Genomic DNA, 19077 nt, shown 5'->3' on the forward strand with positions numbered 1-19077 from the left:
TTTCTTCTCTGTTTTATAAGATTTTTATATATTACAGATGTCAACCACCTGTCAATCAGGTATATTACAAATATTTTCCCCAGTTTGTCACTTCTAAAAGTTTATTGTGAAGCTTGTAGCAAATATGATGTTATAAGTTCTTTAAGTCTTTTGGGAGAACTATCCCTTTATCATTTTATAATAATCATGTTTAGTCCATATGGTTTGGGAATATGGACTACCCTTCCTTCCCCAAAGCTCAGAGAAAAAAGCCCAGGGGTGGTCCCATGACTTCTGCCCCTCTCCTTCACCCAGGGCTGGCCAATCAGAAGGCACATCCTTCTAGACGCAATGATTTTTATGCAGTAGAGTGGGGCATGGTTCCATTGAGACCAATAGGAATCTTTTTTGGGTTATGTGAGATAGATGCTGATAGAAAGACCTCCCTGATTTTATCATCATGAGCCTGGTCTGCTGGGAGAAATGTCTGCTGCCTCTGAAAAAAGATGCTTGGAAATGAAGCTGAAATAAAGAAAAGAAGAGAAGAGAGATAGATGAAGAGAGAGAGAAAGACGCCTGAATACAATATTTAAACTTCTTGGTCTATCCATACTTTCTGTCTAGACTACTTTATCATATGAGCCAGGAAAGTCTGTACTTTTGCTCAAACCAGTTTGGGTTTGGTTATTTTAATGAGCAAAAGATGATTGACTACAACAAAATTACTTGTTTGTTGGTGTCCAGTGGTTGTGAGTAATCAGTTCAGATGACCAACTATATACTCATGAAAACTAACTGGCGTATAGAATTTTAATAAAATTAGCACAGCATCACAAAAAGTCTTCTAATTAATTAATGGGTAAAAGTGTTGAATTGTGTTTGTCATTAATTTAGCTTTTTGGTAAATATGAAAGTAAAACAAAGCAAAATAGATACCTCCAAAATATGTGCCTATTGCTCTGTAAAAGTAGTTAATTATGAATATCAGGGCATCATTTATCTTCTACCTCTGTCAACACATTGATTGTAATGATGTCTGATCAGTTATATGAACCTTTTCTCCAAACTCAGTCCAAATTTATAAACTATACGTAAGAGGTTCCATTTTCCCCAAGACCATATTCTTTGCAGTCACCTTGAAAGCTTTATCTTTATTCCTTTCTCCATTTTTCAAATAATCAGTCTTCATCCTCCAGAATGAATCTGGTCAAAGAGAGATGGTTATACATGGTATCTTATGTGAGAATTATATTAGAAAGTCTACACATGAGGTACAAACTACATTTACTCACAATTGACCTTGGAAAACACGTAGGAAGGTTCCATTTTGGAAATGACTAATCGCCCCTCCGAGAGAGGAGCATAGTCAATTATTCCTTCAGTTTTGAGCCAGGTGGCTATTTCTTTGAAGGAAGACCTGATACAATACTTAGCTTGGATCTAAGGGTCATGTTTTCAGAAACATTCGTATCTTTAAATACTAGACTGATACTCACATAGCAGGGTACTTACACTGATGTGAACTTAAGTAACAGCAAGTTTTTGTCTTCCAAATCTGTATCAACTAGAGATATGCCTCCAAAGCTGGTCAGGCAGAACTATCCTCACTTTTTAAAACATTTTGACTATTTTGAAAACAAATTGACTATTTGTCTTTCTCTCTCTTTCTCAAGTGCATACAGTTGTAGTCTCGACGTACATGTGCACAAATGCTATGGATTGGTTGTTAGTATCGCCTAAAGTCCTATGTTGAAGCCCTAACCCCCAATGTCATGGTATTTGAAGAATGGGGCCTTTTGGAGGTGATTAGGGTTAGATTAGGTTATGAGGATGCGACACTTAATGATGAGATTAGTGGCCTTACAAGAAGAGGAAGAGAGATGTCTCTCTGCAGGTATGTGCCAAAAAGAGCCCATGTGAGCACACAGGGAAGAAAGTTGTCCTTTGGAGTGGACTGCTGTTAGCTTGATCTTGGACTTGCAGCCTCTAGTACTGTGATACATGATTTTCTGTTGTTCAAGCCACCAGTCTATAATATTCTGTTGCAGCAGCCCAAGCTGACTAAGACAAGTGATATGAGTTAGTTGAACTATGGGACCCTCTCCTCTGCCTAGGGTGAGAGCAGGATGGAACAGGAAGGATGAGTTCTGACTCAAGGCAAGACAATCTGATTCTCCTTCCTGTACATGTAGAACTGGGAATTAAGAATGTAGGTATTGATTAGGGTGCTATAGCTAGGATATGATACAGCCCCAAGGGAAGGCCAACACATTGAACTCTTGGTGGTTTTCTAAATCTTGGTCCCTGCCTCTCAAAGCACAGAAACACTTCTTCCCTTAGCTTAGTCCCACTGGACACTGTATATACCTTTCTAATAAAAATTGTACCCTCACCCCCTTCCATATACATAGTATGGCTCAAGCTAACTTGAAATGAGTTTCTGTTATATCCAAAAGACCTTGATTAATGTACTGCTGTACTTTGAACAAACACGTCTAATTATTCTGCTGCTGCTATGGGTTTCTTCTAGTAGAACTGATATTTTGAAACTCAAAATTAATTTCCTCTGCAATTTAGAATAAATGTCAATATTATGAGGCTAAAAAGAAACCACACTCAGCTCCTAAAGGCTTTGCCTTTACCTTGGTTTGCTTTGTTCTTCTAGAGTTTGCGTTCCTTCTTTGCACATAACCCTGCCCCTTTACTGGGCTGTGCGTGGCAGTTTCCCACTTTTCTGTCCTTCTACATTCTTTTGTTTTTACAGAACTTATGTTGTGCTATATTTCCCCTCTTGTAAATTTTCTATTTTCCTTAGTTAAGTTCTTCCTATATTTAATGAGCATAAACTAATCTTAAGCACATTTGTTAATTGCCAGAAGGTGTTGCTAAGGCTTAGTGGTGGCCTTACTTTTATAAATAAGGCTGTTTATAACATATTAGATGAAAGTTGTGACTCAGGGATACTGGGAAGGGTATCATTCATTAATAAAAACCTTCTTACAATGATGAAAGGAAAGCGTAGATTCAATAGCAAATGGAAGAGAGAAAAGGAAATGACCTTAAAGCATTGTTATCCAGACACTTCTCAATTGCTTTCTACCAGAACTTAATTGAGAACCTTGGTTTCACCATCCTCATATTAAAAATGCTGGCAAGAGAGCCGGATATAAGAAGATGAAAGACAGTGGCTCACCTAAGTTCACATGCTCGGTTAAAAATGACATCATAGGAGCAGTTTTATGTGTTAGAGGAGTATTAGGGGAAAGGTTTATTCTGGGTCATCTGATCCATGGCACTTACTGGGTGGGGGACACAGGTTATTTTATTTTTCTGTGTTTCTGTCTTATCTTAAATATGAGACAAATGTGCTTTGGTTTCAATGAGGTAATGCATACCACGTGCCTGGCACAGTCATTTTTCAATTTATAATAACTATTACCATATTTTAATCTGCAAGTTCCACATAACTGCCATCTTCTACATCATCTTTGTGGCTCTGTAGTTTGATTATAATAGTAGAATGGTGTGAGGTATGTGCCGCCTTCTCAGTGGCTTTTGAAGAAAAATTAAGGGGTCAAGTTGTAAGGCCCATGACTGGTTTTACAAATTACTTTCCCTTTCATTTTCATTTTGTCCAAATGAAGTTATAACAATGAACAATTTCATTACCACTCCTTTTCTCCATAAATGTGTAACCTTCTCACCCCACTTACCCTTCAGCTGGAAAATAGAGCACAGAAGTATTTCACGGTTCCACAGTGGTGATAAGATGGGGGACTTTTAGGAAGGAATCAAATGACTTTTTGTGTTTCCTACAAACTCATAGGAGGTGGAGGCTGGGAGTACCTAGCAAAGCTAATTCGTTATCTGCCAACACATTTTTCATGCCTAGCCGGGGCTCACAGAGGACCAAGAAAGACTCCTACCTGAATCAGGCTGACTCTTTAGGACACTACTGTCTCTCTTATGTGTGATGTTCTTCTGTTCCAAGTGCTCACTTTTCTTGGCCTCTTGCCCAGGTGTTTGGGTCTGAATAGGTGTGTGTGTGTGTGTGTGTGTGTGTGTGTGTGTGTGTTTAGTTTCACATTTAATCCTGAGAAGAATGGAACTTAGAGTTTTCTTGGTTGGCAAAGTAATTAACTCTGTGGCCACCCATGGAAGATAATGCTTGTGGGTGAAACCAACATTGTGGAGGTCATCACCAGCATGAAGTAATAAGCTAGAATTTGGCAAGTCCCCTAAGAATCTTATTGATGATAACTTTTAGTAACTTGAAGAAAACATAGAGTATTTAACTGTATCACAGCATTTTTTTCATGAAGGTAGGAATTCGGTGCTGTTAATTTCGTTCTAATTTCTAACTCAATTATAGTACATACTACATAATCTGTCGATCTTTTGTCCACATACCCTGTGTTAGTCTAAAAATCATAAATCAGCCACTTTGTAGTGGTTTATCTTTGATAAGGATTTTAAGAGGTGAGTAAAATTTTAAAAAGGGGGGCATATTCTTTTCTCACCGTTTGAGCCTTTTGTGTATGTATTGTGCTAAGAGATGAATCATAGGTTGGGTGGAGCCTTTTCTGGCTACACCTTCTCTGTTTCATCTGTCGTCATCCCTTGTAGTTAGTGAAGGGCTTCCATCCATATTGTCATGTTCTGATTCCCTATAAAACTCGAAGGTGATTTTTACAACCCACTGGTCTGATTCACCCAATAGAACCATCTCTTTAGTTCTGAGAGATTACACTCGTTTTGCCCACAGAACCACCATTACCATCACCATTTCTTTATCTCTAAGGAAGTTTGTTAGTTTGTTCACAATTCTCTGTGTAACAGAGTAAAGAGATATGGAACGTAATTTTCTACTTCTAATGCTATCGTCTGCTTAGATCTATTTTATATTTTTAGGACCCCATCATGTAGGCTCGTAATTATTTTTCTTTCTTGCCTCTTCTGGTTTTTTTTTATTTATTATTATTATTATTATTAGTTTGTTTTTTTCTGTTCAACTTCTCAACCTTTCTTTCTTGTGCTGCTGGTAACTGAGTTTGATGTTTTTATTTTTGTTTGGTTTTCTTTTTTTGTCAAAAAAGAACATCCATTGTACCCAATCACCTTTGTAGATGTGATTACTTAAAAAGCACATATTTGAAAATACAAAGTATAAAAATTATGAACACATGAAGAAGTCACATCTACTTTATTTATACCATTCTTAGTGAGAACAGCAACTAACATTTCTTGAGTGTTTACCATGTGTCAATATTTGGGCCAAATGTGTGCTCTCTGTGGGTGCATGGTCCTGTGTGGGTATGTGTGCAAGTGTGTCTGCTAGTTTGTGTGTGTGTGTGTGTGTGTGTGTGAGAGAGAGAGAGAGAGAGAGAGAGAGAGAGAGAGAGAGAGAGAGAGCTTATTTAATAAACAACTCTATGAAGTTGCTATGAAGTTTGGTATAATTGTTATCCCTCATTTACATATGAGGAAACAAACATTCAGAGTGGTTAACTAACTTACCCAGTGTCACATGCCTAGTATGCAGTGGAATTAGGACTCAAAATCATGTCTGTCAGATGTCAACCAAGTCTTGCTTTTGATGACAGCACTACTGCTTTATTGGTGCTTTTCATTTTGCCTTGTGGCACAGTTATTTGGAGACAAGTTTAGCTAACTGTAATGGATTACAGATGCTGCAAATTCTTTGACACTTTTCCATTAGAGGTAGGGTCTATTTCCCCTTTCTGCCAATCTGTACTTGCCCGTGCTACTTTGTCGAATAGAGTGAGATGAAAGTGATGCTAGGGCACTTTCTGGCCTCACCATTAAAAGGCTTGGCCGCTTCCACTTTGACCTCCAGGAGCTCCGAGCCTTCCTGTGAGGAGGCTCAAACTAGCCACCTGGAAAGGGTATATGGGGAGAGAGGAAGTGGCAAAGCCAGTCCTCACTTGCTCCAGACCCCAGTTGGATAAGCCATTTGAGCTTAGACCCCAGATTTCATGGAGCAGGAATAAGCTCTTCCCTGCTATTGTCTGTCTGATTTCTTGACCAGTAGAATCATCACATATAATAATAATAAATTCTTGCATCAAACCATTAAGTTTTGCAGTAGATTGTTATAGAGGAATAGATAACAAAAACACTCACCTTCGCAAATCATACATTCTTCAAAAACAGATTTTTTGTTCCTGTTTCATTCATTTTTATATTTCTAACTCCCAGTGCGGTATTATTCATGTAGTTGAAGTTCAATTAACTTTAGTTGACAGAATGAGTAAATGAATGAATGAGTGAGTGAATCAATGAATGAATAAAGCTATTGGAAAGGCAAGCACATCAGTCTCATGGAATATCTGTTCTAGATGGAGTGGGAGGACACAGATGACAAACAAAGAAATACTTCCAGGAGGTAGTGAGCGCTATGAAGGAAAATAGGGCAGGATAGGAGGACATTTGTGCAGAGACGGAATGAGATAACTGAGTCGTGCAGTACCTGTCTGCCACGTGGGCTGTGGCTTTGGTGCTTAAAAACCAAGATTTGGCATCTTTGTTACCTGTGTACATGCACGTCTAGATCAATTGCAATATCACATGTCAGGGCATGAAAAGGGATGGTGCCAAAGCAAAAAGGAAGTCTGAGTGGAAATGGCACTGGTTAGGATATCACTCAACAAAGAAATGCTCCCTGAACATGTACATTTTCACACTTCTACGCCCCTGCAAGTGTAGTCCCCTCTGCATGGAATGGTGTTTGCGCCTGAAAGCCCTCTCATGTTTTTCTTGTCAGGTTAAATGTTCTATTCTCAGACACACAAATCTCCTCCTCTACTGTGTTACAGATCTTTGCTTTAACAGTACCTTTCTCTAATGCTTGCTCATCCTCTCCAATATAAAAGCTGTTTATATAGCTTCCTCCAGCTATTTGAGAAATCAGTGAGAGTAAGGGATGGTGTCTTACTATCATATCCACTATAGCACTTACTGTAGTGCTTTGCAATGAAAGATGCTTAATACATTCTTGTTCAAAGCAAGTAGCAGAGGAAAGAAATAAGGAAAGAAAAGGCCATGCCTCCTCCTTAAGTTTATTTATGTAGGCCTGGTACACAGAACATATTCAATAAATAATTGATGAATGAGTGAATGAGTGTGTGAGTGAATGAATGATCATGGCTAACATGACACCGTTTTCCATATTTTTAATCATGAGCAAGTTCATTTTTGTTATAAAAGCTCCCTTATTAAATTCCTAAGGGCAAATGTATTTCTGCAAGTAGTCAGTGGACCCAATTAAAAATCTGGGCATCATATATTTCATAATGTATGAAAAAGACCAGATTACCCACTGTTGTAAAAAATGGTCACCTCACCATGTCCTCAAGTTCTGTACATTTAATTAGTGTTGTAATAGAAATCAGATTCTCCCAGTGTGAAAGCTGCTCCTGGGAAGTAATTTAGGGATTTTAGAAGCTAATGTTTGTTCTCTTTCTGTTTCTCTCATCCACCATTAAGACATAACCTATAACCATTTAATCCATTGACTAAAATATTACTGAGCTGAAAATTCTAATTTCTAACATTGAAAATGCCCAATTTATATCTATGAAACAATTTATACAGTGAGATACCTTAATGTGAGATTTTAACTCCCCCCTCTCTCTTTCTTGCATATTTGTCTGCCTGTGTATCTCTGTGTCTGTGTGTCTGTCTGTCTACCTAACCTATTTAGATGTAATACAAATAGAGATTTTCATTGCATGTATCTATGGTCTCTGTACAGGTAACAGCTGTATTTAAAATTTGCTTTCTCATATAAATTTCTGCAAAGTTGCTGATTGATTAGGAGAATATAATAGCACTAACTGTGCAGTTTTTTATCTGAGTAGCAATTTAGATTACATAGTGTGTTTTAGGCATCAGAGATGTTGTCTTTGCATTAAAACGGATATGGATTCTGTTTATGTCATTCCATTATATCAGCATGGCGTAGTTTAGATATATTAATAGACACCCTAAATGCCACCTATCCCTTTTACATATCGTCACTGGCAGAAATATAACTGTTGGTGAAAGTACAAAGCTAATTTCTGATTCAATGGAAGAAAATGACCTTGAATGAGTTGACACAGTTAAAAAAAATAATGATTCTGATTCAGTACATTTGAAGAATTAAGCCAGAGACTTTAAACTGGGACATTAGAATGAATGACCATATGATTAATATATGTGTGTGTGTGTGTGTGTGTGTGTGTGTATGAAGGGTATATGGAATTGAATGCTTGTTTGTTATTTGCTGTTTAATTGGTTGGTTTCTGCCTATAAAGAGAACATTGGGCTCAGCCTAATTGATTAAGTACCTTGTTTCCCCATATTCTTTAATTTTGAATTCAAGGCTCGTATGTAATCCATTTGATGGTTTTATTTGCTTTTTTTCTGTTGTGCAACTTTGCTGACTAGGAATTGGTTTACTCTTTCATGTCTGAAGGCTCTGATAAATTGAGGAGCTTAGGAAGACAGCTCTTTTATCCAAGAGCTCTTACTGGGCTGATGATATGGCTGAAACCTGCCTAGACTAAAAAAAAAAGGCTCAGGGAGGTATAAGAGTCCTGCAGGGGGGCAGAAACAAGGGAAATTTTTAGCAATGACCTCAAGAAAAAATAAATGAATTCACTCATGTAGAAGTCTGTGCCCGAATAAGAGGATGAGAGTAGGCTGGTTCTGCTTTGGCTGATGAAAGGATGGTGAATTGAAAAAATGATCAAAAGTGACATTGTGGGCCAACGAAGAAATATCAAAGGAGACTGTACTGCGGATCAGTCATGGAATTCAATGTCCACTGGGGAGCAGCTCCAGAAATGTTTGCTGAGTGATTATGTAGAAACTGTGGTAGGTGGTACGGCAGACGCAATGATAGCACTTACTGGGTACACCTTCCCCTTGCTCTTCTCTTGCCTTTTCTCCTGACCTTGCTTTTCTCCTTCCTTTCACATGGATGGAGAATCACCTTCTGGGGGATATAAAGATGCATGAGACACAACTCCTACCTTCAAGGAGGTCTCAGTCTGATGGAAGAGACAGAAGTAGAATTGGAAATGTTTATCTGTATTTTTGGTTTTGTTTGAAAGCTGATTCTGATAAAATCGCAGGAAATCACTGGAGTAGGGACGCCTTGTTACATTAATACATGAGCTGTGATTTTTACTATTGTTAAAGGATATCTATTATATCTGATTTCTTCTCTTTTTAGACTGCCAGTTAATTTGAAGCTTTACTAATGACAGTTCTAAGTGGCTGGTATCTTTTTCTCTTTGTGAGAAATTCATTTTGTAGTCTTTTGCCTGTTTTAGTGATACATATGGACTTATGACTTTGACTTACAAATCTGACACGAATATGGCAAAACTCCGTATGTTCTTTGGGATTAATTTGTAATATTTTAGAGGTCTGCATCAGTTGAGCGATCTGAACTTGTGGAAAGACTGTATCTTCCAGCTTTCTAGGAGAACACAAGAGTATCTGGAGTGTTCATTGTGTTCTTGGAAGAAAGGTCGTTTAATCCTTTGAAAATTATTAATAGACTTGAAACTGTGATGATATTTGCCTTATTATTATGAATGTTTTAGTTCAATGTAGTCAGGGTCTTTTTGACAAGTTGAAAACTTGTGAACTCATGCATTTCATGATGTTTTTTTGGCGTATGCATTTGTGATGGGGAGTTCTTGAAAGTAATAGCAGAACTTTTATCATTACTTCTCTATTATAAATAAGATTATTGTACAGAAGAATCTTGTTTCCCTGATAAACTTTTAACATCAAAAAAGAAGAACAGAACAGATTTGGATATGAATATTTCCTGCAGTAGAAAAGTTACAATGCAGTTAATTGAAAGCTGTCCCCATCAAATGAAATGAATATTGACTTCAGGGGAAAAGAAAAGTGAAGAAGAAAGGAATTTAGAAAAATTATAATTAATCCCTTTAATGTGGTGGGTTAATAAACTCTCCACATACGTCTTCTCGTTGTTTATAGGCCTTGAGGTCTTCCATCACAGACACTAAATCACATCTCAGTGCTTTTTTAAATGCTTGAAGCAGAGTTGTCCAGGTGATAGAGGAAGAGATCCCGCTCAGAGCGTCTGAATCTTGATTTCGGAATGATTGATTTCTTCTCACTGTTATTTACAGTTTGTATGAATTGACAGATGCTCCTAATTATTCTTTATTCCCTGACTTGAGTCAGTTGATTTCATTCTGAATTTTGATATGCTAAATGTCCAAGCCTTAAGACTGGAAGGATTCAGTTATAGTACAATGGATAGAAGCATCAGGGATATGAAAATAATAGTAATACTGTTACTTAAGAGTTGATTATTTGCATGCATTACTAGATATTTAATAAATTGAAAACTTAGTGCTTAGACACTTGGGTCTCGTCTTATTTGGCTTGTTTAGAGAAAAAAATGTGTTTTGCGCTCTTCAGTCTTGCTACTACTGTGCTGTGACAAAGCAATTTTAGTAGAAAAAATGGATTTGGATCACAGTTTCTTGTTGGGTTTTGTAGAAGTTGTTGGTTATAAAAAAAACCGCCTTGCTGAAAATACATTTGCTTCTCTGGTTACACATTCTAATCTTGTTTCTGACGTTATTTGAACAATTGTTGGTTCTGATGTTCTTTGAACAACTGTTGATATGCCTCTTTACTTTCCAATAGTTAGGAGTCAAAACTTATTCATTCTCAATTTTTGTCTTGTCCTTGTGCCTTTAAAAGTTGATTAGAAATCGCCAGGTTACTCAGAGTTCTAAGTGAACAGACATTGTCATTAGCTTTTTGATAATGTTCTCTGTGTTCTATAAACCAAGTAATCAAGTTTAGCTTGTACTTGATGTATCAAAGTTCCCAGAAGGTTTACTAATGAAAACAAAAAGGCAATATATGTCATTGTGATAAACTAGCATTTCGCTTAAAATAATTTGAAAACGAAAACTTTAGTCCCTTGTGCCACCGTTCTGACCTTAGCATCCCTGAGCTCCTCTCTGTCATCATTTCAGTGATTACACGTTAGGGTGAATTAACCAAGGTTATGCCTATACCAGCATTTTAATTACCTGGCTTTGTTGATGGCTTGTTGAAGCTGTTTTCATCTGGCAGGATGAAATAGCAAATTTATAGAAGGGATAGCTACCCAGCATTCAGAGGATTCTTCGTGTGCACTTTTTGTCATAGGAAGACTATTTTTTTTTTTTTATCGTTTAAAAAGTATACTATATTTCATGATTAAAAAAAAAACACACTTGTACATCAGAAGGAGATTTTATTGTTTCGAGACTCCAGTAGTTTATGGAATCATAACATACACACTACATGAAGGTTCCTCAATTCAGGCACAGCCTCAGTTGTGGGGTGCTGTTCTGTGCATTGTAGGATGTTTAACAGCATCTTTAGTCTTTGCTTCCTAGCTGCCAGTAGCACATGCTCCCCTTACCCAGTGCCCCAATTATGACAAAAATGTCTCCTGACATTGCCAAATGTCCCCTGGGGATGAGGGAACAGAATCACCTCACATTGAGAACCATGGCTCAAAACTGTAATTTCATTCAGATTTTTTTCTTCCAGTTTTGTTACTCCTTGATGCGTTTTTATGACGTAGTCAAGTTTTATGTAGTTTTCCCCTAAGAAATTATTCTGTCTCTTGGATGCAAAAATAAGTTTTAATCTCTACTGATAGTTTGCCTTGTAGCAAAGCTTCCCATATTTTATTTAAACCTGTTTGATTATAGGCCTGTTATGCTGATTCAACTTTTTGGACAGAACGTTTCAGCTATTAAGAACAAAAAAATAAATTCTCCATGCTGAAAATTTTTGTGTAACATGTTTACTAATATTAGAATTGGGATCCAGAATACAGGTGATCTAGTCAGGAGCATCCCATATTGATGTGCCCTTATCTCCTAATATGAAGATCTTGTATCATAAAAATTTTGCAATTTTTAATTTAGTAATAATAGTAATTATTATAATGAAAACTGATGTTCACCAAGTACTTGTGCCAGACAAAGTCACAAAGCTTTACTTACATTGAGTCATTTAATGTTTGTAAGTACCTTGAGGCAAGTGCTATTGTTGTCATTACTTTATATGGAGACAAGAAAGAAACTTTAGAAAAGTTAAGTCACTTAACTCAAATCAACTGTTGTTCACGGTTGGTATTAGGATGTGCACCAAGGGTTTCTGATTCTTCAAGATCCTGCGTTCAGCTTCTGTATTCTTCTGTGTTCAGCCTCTGTGCTTCATTGTAGCAACCCTCAGGTTACCATGGTAGTGCACTCTGGACCACCTGTAATCGCCAACATCTACATCTCTGCCAAAATGTCCCCTTCACACCTCTAGGACTGCCCCCTCCCATACACAAGGCAAGACATTTCAGAGAATTAACACCCATTGCTCCTTCCGCAGCTCTCAAGTAATGACTGGTGGGAATGGTTGAATAAATACCTAGGACCCTGAACAGAGGCGAGAGAGCTGTCAGGTAGCTACCATGGATCCCAGAGTTCCTAGGAGCCTGAAGCCCATGATGGTAGTGTATTTGCTTGATAATACATCCTTTATTAGCTACTTCCCTTTCCTCTCTCTCGCTCCTCTACCTACGCCCTCACCAGCATTGTGCTTCCCAAAGAAACTGTTTTGCACTGGAACCCTTACTTCAGGGTCAGCTTCTTGGGGAATCCAAACTAAACTGGTTATCTTCCCCAAAATTTGCTTTAATGAAGAAGATGGTATGTGGTTAATTTTGAACACATACTAGAGTTCTACATTAACGGAATAAAAGCTAAACATTTTACACTTATACAAAGCGGTAGAATAGCAGTTCAAATATTTTCAGCTAATGTATCACAATGTGTTCCATATGTTATATTTATATATTACATTGAAATTTAATCTACCAAAGTGTATAGCCATGTGTTTAACCTAAATAAAATGCCATATGGAGATTCAGTCAAATTAAGAGTCAATTTCTCAATTTCCATAAGGTCTTTGGTGACTTCAACATTTTTTATGAGATTTATTTGTAGATCTTCAATCCATAGTATCTGAATAGATACTATATTTTCTACTATTTCATCCAAGGACCATGGTGGGGGCTGTGGGCTCCTTCCCCTGAGGAAGCTCACACCAGTTACAAGAAACCAAATTCCTACTTTTAAAGCAAACTGAAGAACAATATAAAAATAACATACTTTTTTAGAGTTTTACAATTTACAAAGCACATTCACGTATAGTATTAGAGAAGCAGACTGTATGATGGAAAGACTCTTAAACAGAGACAGGAAGCCAGGTGTATCCGTTTCCTAGGATTGCTATAGCAAAGTACTACAAACTGGGGGGTTTAAACAACATAAATTTATTGCTTCATAGTTCTGAAGGCAAGTAGTCCAAAATCAAGGTGTTTGACAGGACAAGCTCTCTCTGAAGGTTATAAGGGACCTTCTTACCTGATTCCTAGCTTCTCATGGTTTGCCAGTCATCTTAGGTATTCCTTGGCTTGTAGATGCACCATTTTAATCCTCCATCTTGACATGGCGTCCTCACTGATCCCTGCCTTTACGTGGCCCTCTTCTTATAAGGACACTAGTCGCATTGGATTCGCGGTCCACTACACTCCAGTGCGACATCAGCTGAACTAATTAATTCTACAATGATAGTATTTGCAAATAAGGTCATGGTTTGAATTTCTGGGGGTTAGGACTTCAGCACATCTTCTTTTGGGGAGCACAATTAAACCCATAACACCTAGGTTGTGGTTCTGCTTCTGTTTTTAACTGGCCAAGGATGTACAGCAGCAGAACTCTCATGCATTGTCTATGATAATGTGAAATGGTACAACCACTGTGAAAAACAGTTTGGCAGTTTTAGAAAAGTTAAAGGTATTTCTGTTGGCTTAGTCATTCAAATCCTTAGTGTTTACCCAAAGAAAATAAAAATACGTGTTAGCAGAAAGGGTTGTACACAAGTGTTCATGGTAGCTTTATTTATTTATTTTTTAATTAAAAAAATATTTTTCAATTATCATTGACATACAATATTATGTTACTTTCAGGTGTACAAAACAACATAGTGATTTGATATTTATATACCTCACAAAGTGATAACCTCAATAAGTCTATTGTTTATCTGACACTGTACATAGTTATTACAATATTACTGACTGTATTTCCTATGCTGTACTTTACATCTTTGTGACTTTTTTTTTTCAATTAAAGTTGACATAAGTTTCAAGCCACCACCATAGCTGGTCCTGCTTCCACAGCTCCCTCCCCTTTGCTGGAACTAGTTGGGCTGCGAATCTGTGTCTGCGGTCCACAGTTCTCAGAACAGCAAATATTCTGTTCTTTTGATCTGACACTGCTACTGCTCCTCTTCTAGCACCGGGCAGGTGGGGGCGGGGCGAGCTCTGGGAGGGGAGGGAGGGGGCGACTAGTCTCAGTGCCTAAGGCTTCCGTTCTCTGCTCGGCACTGAGGGCTTAAACCACCGTTTTCAGCCTTCTTCCCTCAGTCTTTTCTCCGAGGTCTCTGCCATGAGCGTTGGGTTCAGCCGTCTGAGGGCCATAAGCAGATCCCTAGCAGTCCGAGTTCTTCCCTCTCCTGCAGCTGCGGTAGTTCCGGGATGCAGCGAGCTCGGAGCACTGAGCTAGGTCTGCATCCTGTGCCTGCGCAGCTCCGTCTCTGCACTTCTCCCTTCCCTCCTCCCTGCTCGCACGATTCGCCCACCTTTAGGTGACTTCAATAGTGGGCCTCTTCGTCTTGCCTGTGTGCTGTGCAGGGAGTCCTTTGTGGAGTTATTGTTGTTCAATTCGTTGTAAATTCCAGGGGAACTTTACAGAGGCTCACCTCACGCCGCCATTTTGATGACATCCAATTTGTACTTCTTAATCTCTTTACCTTTCTCCACCCAGTCCCCCAACCCCTCCTCCCATTTGACAACCATCAACTTTTGCTCTGTGTCTATGAGTCTGTTTCTGTTTTGATTGTTCATTTATTTTCTTCTTTATATTCCACATAGAAATGAGATTGTGGCAGCTTTACTTTTGTAGACAAAAATTGAAAACAACTCAGATGTCCATCAGCAAGTGACTAGGTCAACAAAGTTGGGGTACTTATGCACTGGGATGCTAATCAACAATAAAAAGAATGACCTATTGCACAGAAAAACATAGATGAATCTCAAAATAATTATGCTAAGTGAAAGAAGAAAAAAAGAGTATATATTTTACTGTTCTATTTAATAATATACAATTCTTGAAAATGCAATCTGTATTGACTTAGAGCAACATACTGGATTGCTCGGAAATGGAGGAGATGCAGAGGGGTCCTGGGAGGTGGAGGCAAGAGGGAGAAATACAGAGGGTCACAAGGAAACATTGGAGTGTGATGGATAGGTTCACTAAGTTGATTGTGGCGATGGTTTCATGCATATATGCATATGTCAAACTTATCAAATTGTGCTGTTTAAGTATCTGTAGCTTATTTTATGTCAATTATTCCTCAGTAAACCTGTTTTTAAAAACACAATTTCAAAGCAATCTGTGTGCAGAAACCTTCTAAACTTACAGTCTTTTGTAGTTGTCTTCTCTATGCCTAGTTCAAGAGTACCAGTTTTATAAACTCACCTTGATGGAGTCTTTACAAAATATTCAACTTAGTTTTTGGCAGATCAACTCTTTATCACACTTGAAATATATTGTCTCATGTAATATATATTTTTTTAATTATCTAGTTAAGATAGCAAGCAAAATTTAAGCTATGCCAGCAAAACGGGCATAATCTGTTCTGGGAACAAACAGAAGTGATACCTGTTAAGCAGTTAAGCTTCAGCTCGCAGGAGAAGCTGTTGGTCCAATACAGCTTCGTTCATCGTCTGCCTGTAGACCAGCGACATCACTGCCCCGTGGGAGCTTTTTAGAGACACGGCATCTCACTCCCCACCCCAGACCCACCAGATCAAGTACCCCAGGTGATTCCTGAGCACGTGAACATTTGAGAAGTGTTGTGTTGAAAATAACTTAGTAGCTCTGGTAATTAAACATGGTAGGACCATCAGGCAATAATTTGTTTTTTCCTCATAGAAATGGAGGGTTTTAATTCCATGTATCAGTTAAATAGGGAGGAATTCACTCATTTTTTAGTGTTAACAATTTTTTTCTTCAGATCAGGCCTTACCGAGGTGTAATCTGCATTTATTAATAGTTACTAATTTTATATATACAAGTCAACGGTTTTTGAAAAAACGATATGGTTCTGTAACTGCCATTTCCACAGTCAGGATATAGAATATTTTCATCTCACAGTGTCCCCTGTGGCCATTTAAAGTTGACCCACTCCTGCTAATCTTTGGCCTGGGCAATCACTGATCTGCTTTTAACCACGATAATGTTGCCTTTTCTAGAATTTCGTAGAAATGGAATTATCTAGTATATAGTACTTTGTGTGTGTGTGTGTTTTCTTTTTCTTTTTTTTTTTTTTTCACTTATGCTTTTGAGGTTGATCTATGCTGTTGGTTCAATAGTTTGTACCTTCTGTTACTGGGTAGTGTTCTGTTGTACGGATGCACCTTAGAATTGGCGGTGGGAGGCAGGCCTGAGACTAACGTTCAGGGAATGCATGAGACCTTATGTGGAGGCAGAGGCTGTCTTGGTCGTGACCTTACAATGGCCCAAAATGTTGGAAACATGGATTCTATTGGTGGCTGTAAACATTTGTCCATACCCCAAAATTTAGGGGACAGTCAGACCTCAGAACAGGGAGCTGACCAAGTCATCCATTCATCCCAGAGCCTTAAGAATCTAGATGTTTCCTTGAAATTTTCAAAATCCCCTGTCCCTGGCCACTATGAGATCACTAGAGGCACAGTCCCACTATACATATAGCACCCTTTGGAGGGGAGTGTGGGGAAGGAGAGACAGAAAAATTGACTAGAAATGCTGAATATTTACCTAAAGCTCTTTTAATATTATTGCATAGGGCAAAACTAGTTGATTTCCTTCTCCCTAATACCTTGTATGTAGAGGTATGTGAGGAAGATTAGATCCGTCAGCAGGGGGTGAGTGGGAAGGAAACAAAAAGGTGTGACATTTTCTAAGGAACCTTGTCACACAATGTAAATTTTGGACCAATTTACTTCTAATAGAATACATTTGAGAAGGTTACTTGAAAGCTCTAAATGGTTATTTTCTGCTTTTAACTGACAATCCTGACATTTAAATTTTTTAACTTATTGGTATATTTCATAATTTTAGAAATGTCGCGTCTTGGTTTTATCAAGACTTTTAGTTGAGAACCTGAGCCAAACATCAATGCAAGTTCGACTATGGTCTTATTTGTAGTTACTTTCTCCAAATACTCTTGTAGTGATTATCGTTAGCCATGGGACAACCATATCAAAACTGAGTTTAGTACTGAAATGGGACGAAACTAATCAGAGGATTTGCATGTGATTAAGATCTTGAATTTCAGATGTGTCTTTGAAAGATTCATTCCCTTTTTGTAAGCTGTTAAAACCTCATTTCACTAGATACCTTGCAAAGTATTCTTGAAGAAATGCAGGCTTCATGGGAATCCTTCTTTTTCCTGTATTTGGGTGTACTCACTTGGAGGCTCTCAAGAGAGTCACTTAAGATTTTCAAGATTTCTGCCTTAGATATTTTTAAAGAGTAAAACAAAATCCAGAGAACATCGCTTTTGAAGTGTAAAGTCTGAAACAAAAGCAATTTGATGACTGTCACAGACAAAGCAGCTAGAGCCCTAAAGTATAATTCAAGTTTTTAACAAACTCCAAGTTGTAGATTACTCGTTCGCAAATAAAAAATGATTTATGAGTCCAGAAGTGGTTTAATTTGAAAACTTAAGTGGAGGAAAAGATCAGAAAATCTGAAGGCATAGAACAGCTAACATACGCGTACATTTATCAGTGGAGACATATTCATACACATGCTCACACAGAAGACCCCCACTGAGCGTTAGTTTCATTTTCTGCGGCTTCAGTTACCTGCTGTCAATGGCAATCTGAAAATATTAAATGAAAAAAAATTCAGAAGTAAACAATTTATAGGTTTGAAATTGCGTGCCCTTCTGAGTAGCGTGATGAAATCTCGTGACATCCTGCTCCGTCCCAGCATATTCACGCTGTTTACGCTTGCCGTCCATGAGTCACTTAGTAGCCATCTTGGTTATCAGATCAACTGTCACGGTATTGCAGTGCTTGTGTTCAAGTCACCCTTATTTTACTTAATAATGTCTCCTTCACCTCCGTGCATCTCGTCACATAAGCATTGTATCATTTCACATCCTCACAAGAAGAAGGGTGAGTAGAGTACAATAAGACATTTTGAGAGGAGAGACAGACCACAGTCACATAACTTTTACTACAGTATATTGTTATAATTATTCCATTTTATTATTTGTTATGTAGTTAATCTCAAACTGTGCTTAATTCATAAATTAAACTTTATCATAGGTATGTATGTACAGGAAAAAACGCAGTATATATAGGGCTTGGTACTATCCGTGGCCTCAGGTATCCACTGGGGGTCTTGGACTATATTTCCTTCAGATAACAGGGGACTACTCTGTGTGTGTGTGTGTGTGTGTGTGTGTGTGTGTGTGTGTGTGTGTGTGTGTGGAGAGAGAGAGAGAGAGAGAGACAGAGAGAGGGAATTCTCATTTATAGTTTTTCCAACAAATATTTATAGGTATTACAGATACCTGTAATGTGCCAAACCTGTTCCTTCTCCTATTGAACTTACACTGTAGTGGGGAAGACTTATAATAAGTAATGAAAACAAGTATGATAAGTATTATGATTGGAGGTGGTGCCTGCTACCTGCGTTTCCCCGAAAGGGAGACATGGCCAGACCATCAGCTCTAATGCATCTTTTGGAGCAAAAATTAATATAAAACCTGGTCATATTTTACTATAATGTAAGACTGGGTATAATATAATATAATATAGCTGGTCTTATATTAATTTTTGCTCTAAAAGACGCATTAGAGCTGATGGTCCATCTAGGTCTTATTTTCGGGGAAACACGATAGTATAGAAACATACATATC

General features: G+C 37.9%; 1 protein-coding gene across 2 annotated transcripts in view; it reads left to right on the forward strand.

Annotated features, from left to right (window-relative positions):
• SGCD (sarcoglycan delta) overlaps window positions 1-19077 on the forward strand; it is an 837085-nt gene that overhangs the window by 92330 nt on the left and 725678 nt on the right. The window lies entirely within an intron of this gene.

The sequence above is a fragment of the Rhinolophus sinicus genome, chromosome 5 (genome assembly GCF_057876585.1).
Source record: "Rhinolophus sinicus isolate RSI-liver-muscle chromosome 5, RSI-T2T, whole genome shotgun sequence".
Lineage (NCBI taxonomy): Eukaryota > Metazoa > Chordata > Mammalia > Chiroptera > Rhinolophidae > Rhinolophus > Rhinolophus sinicus.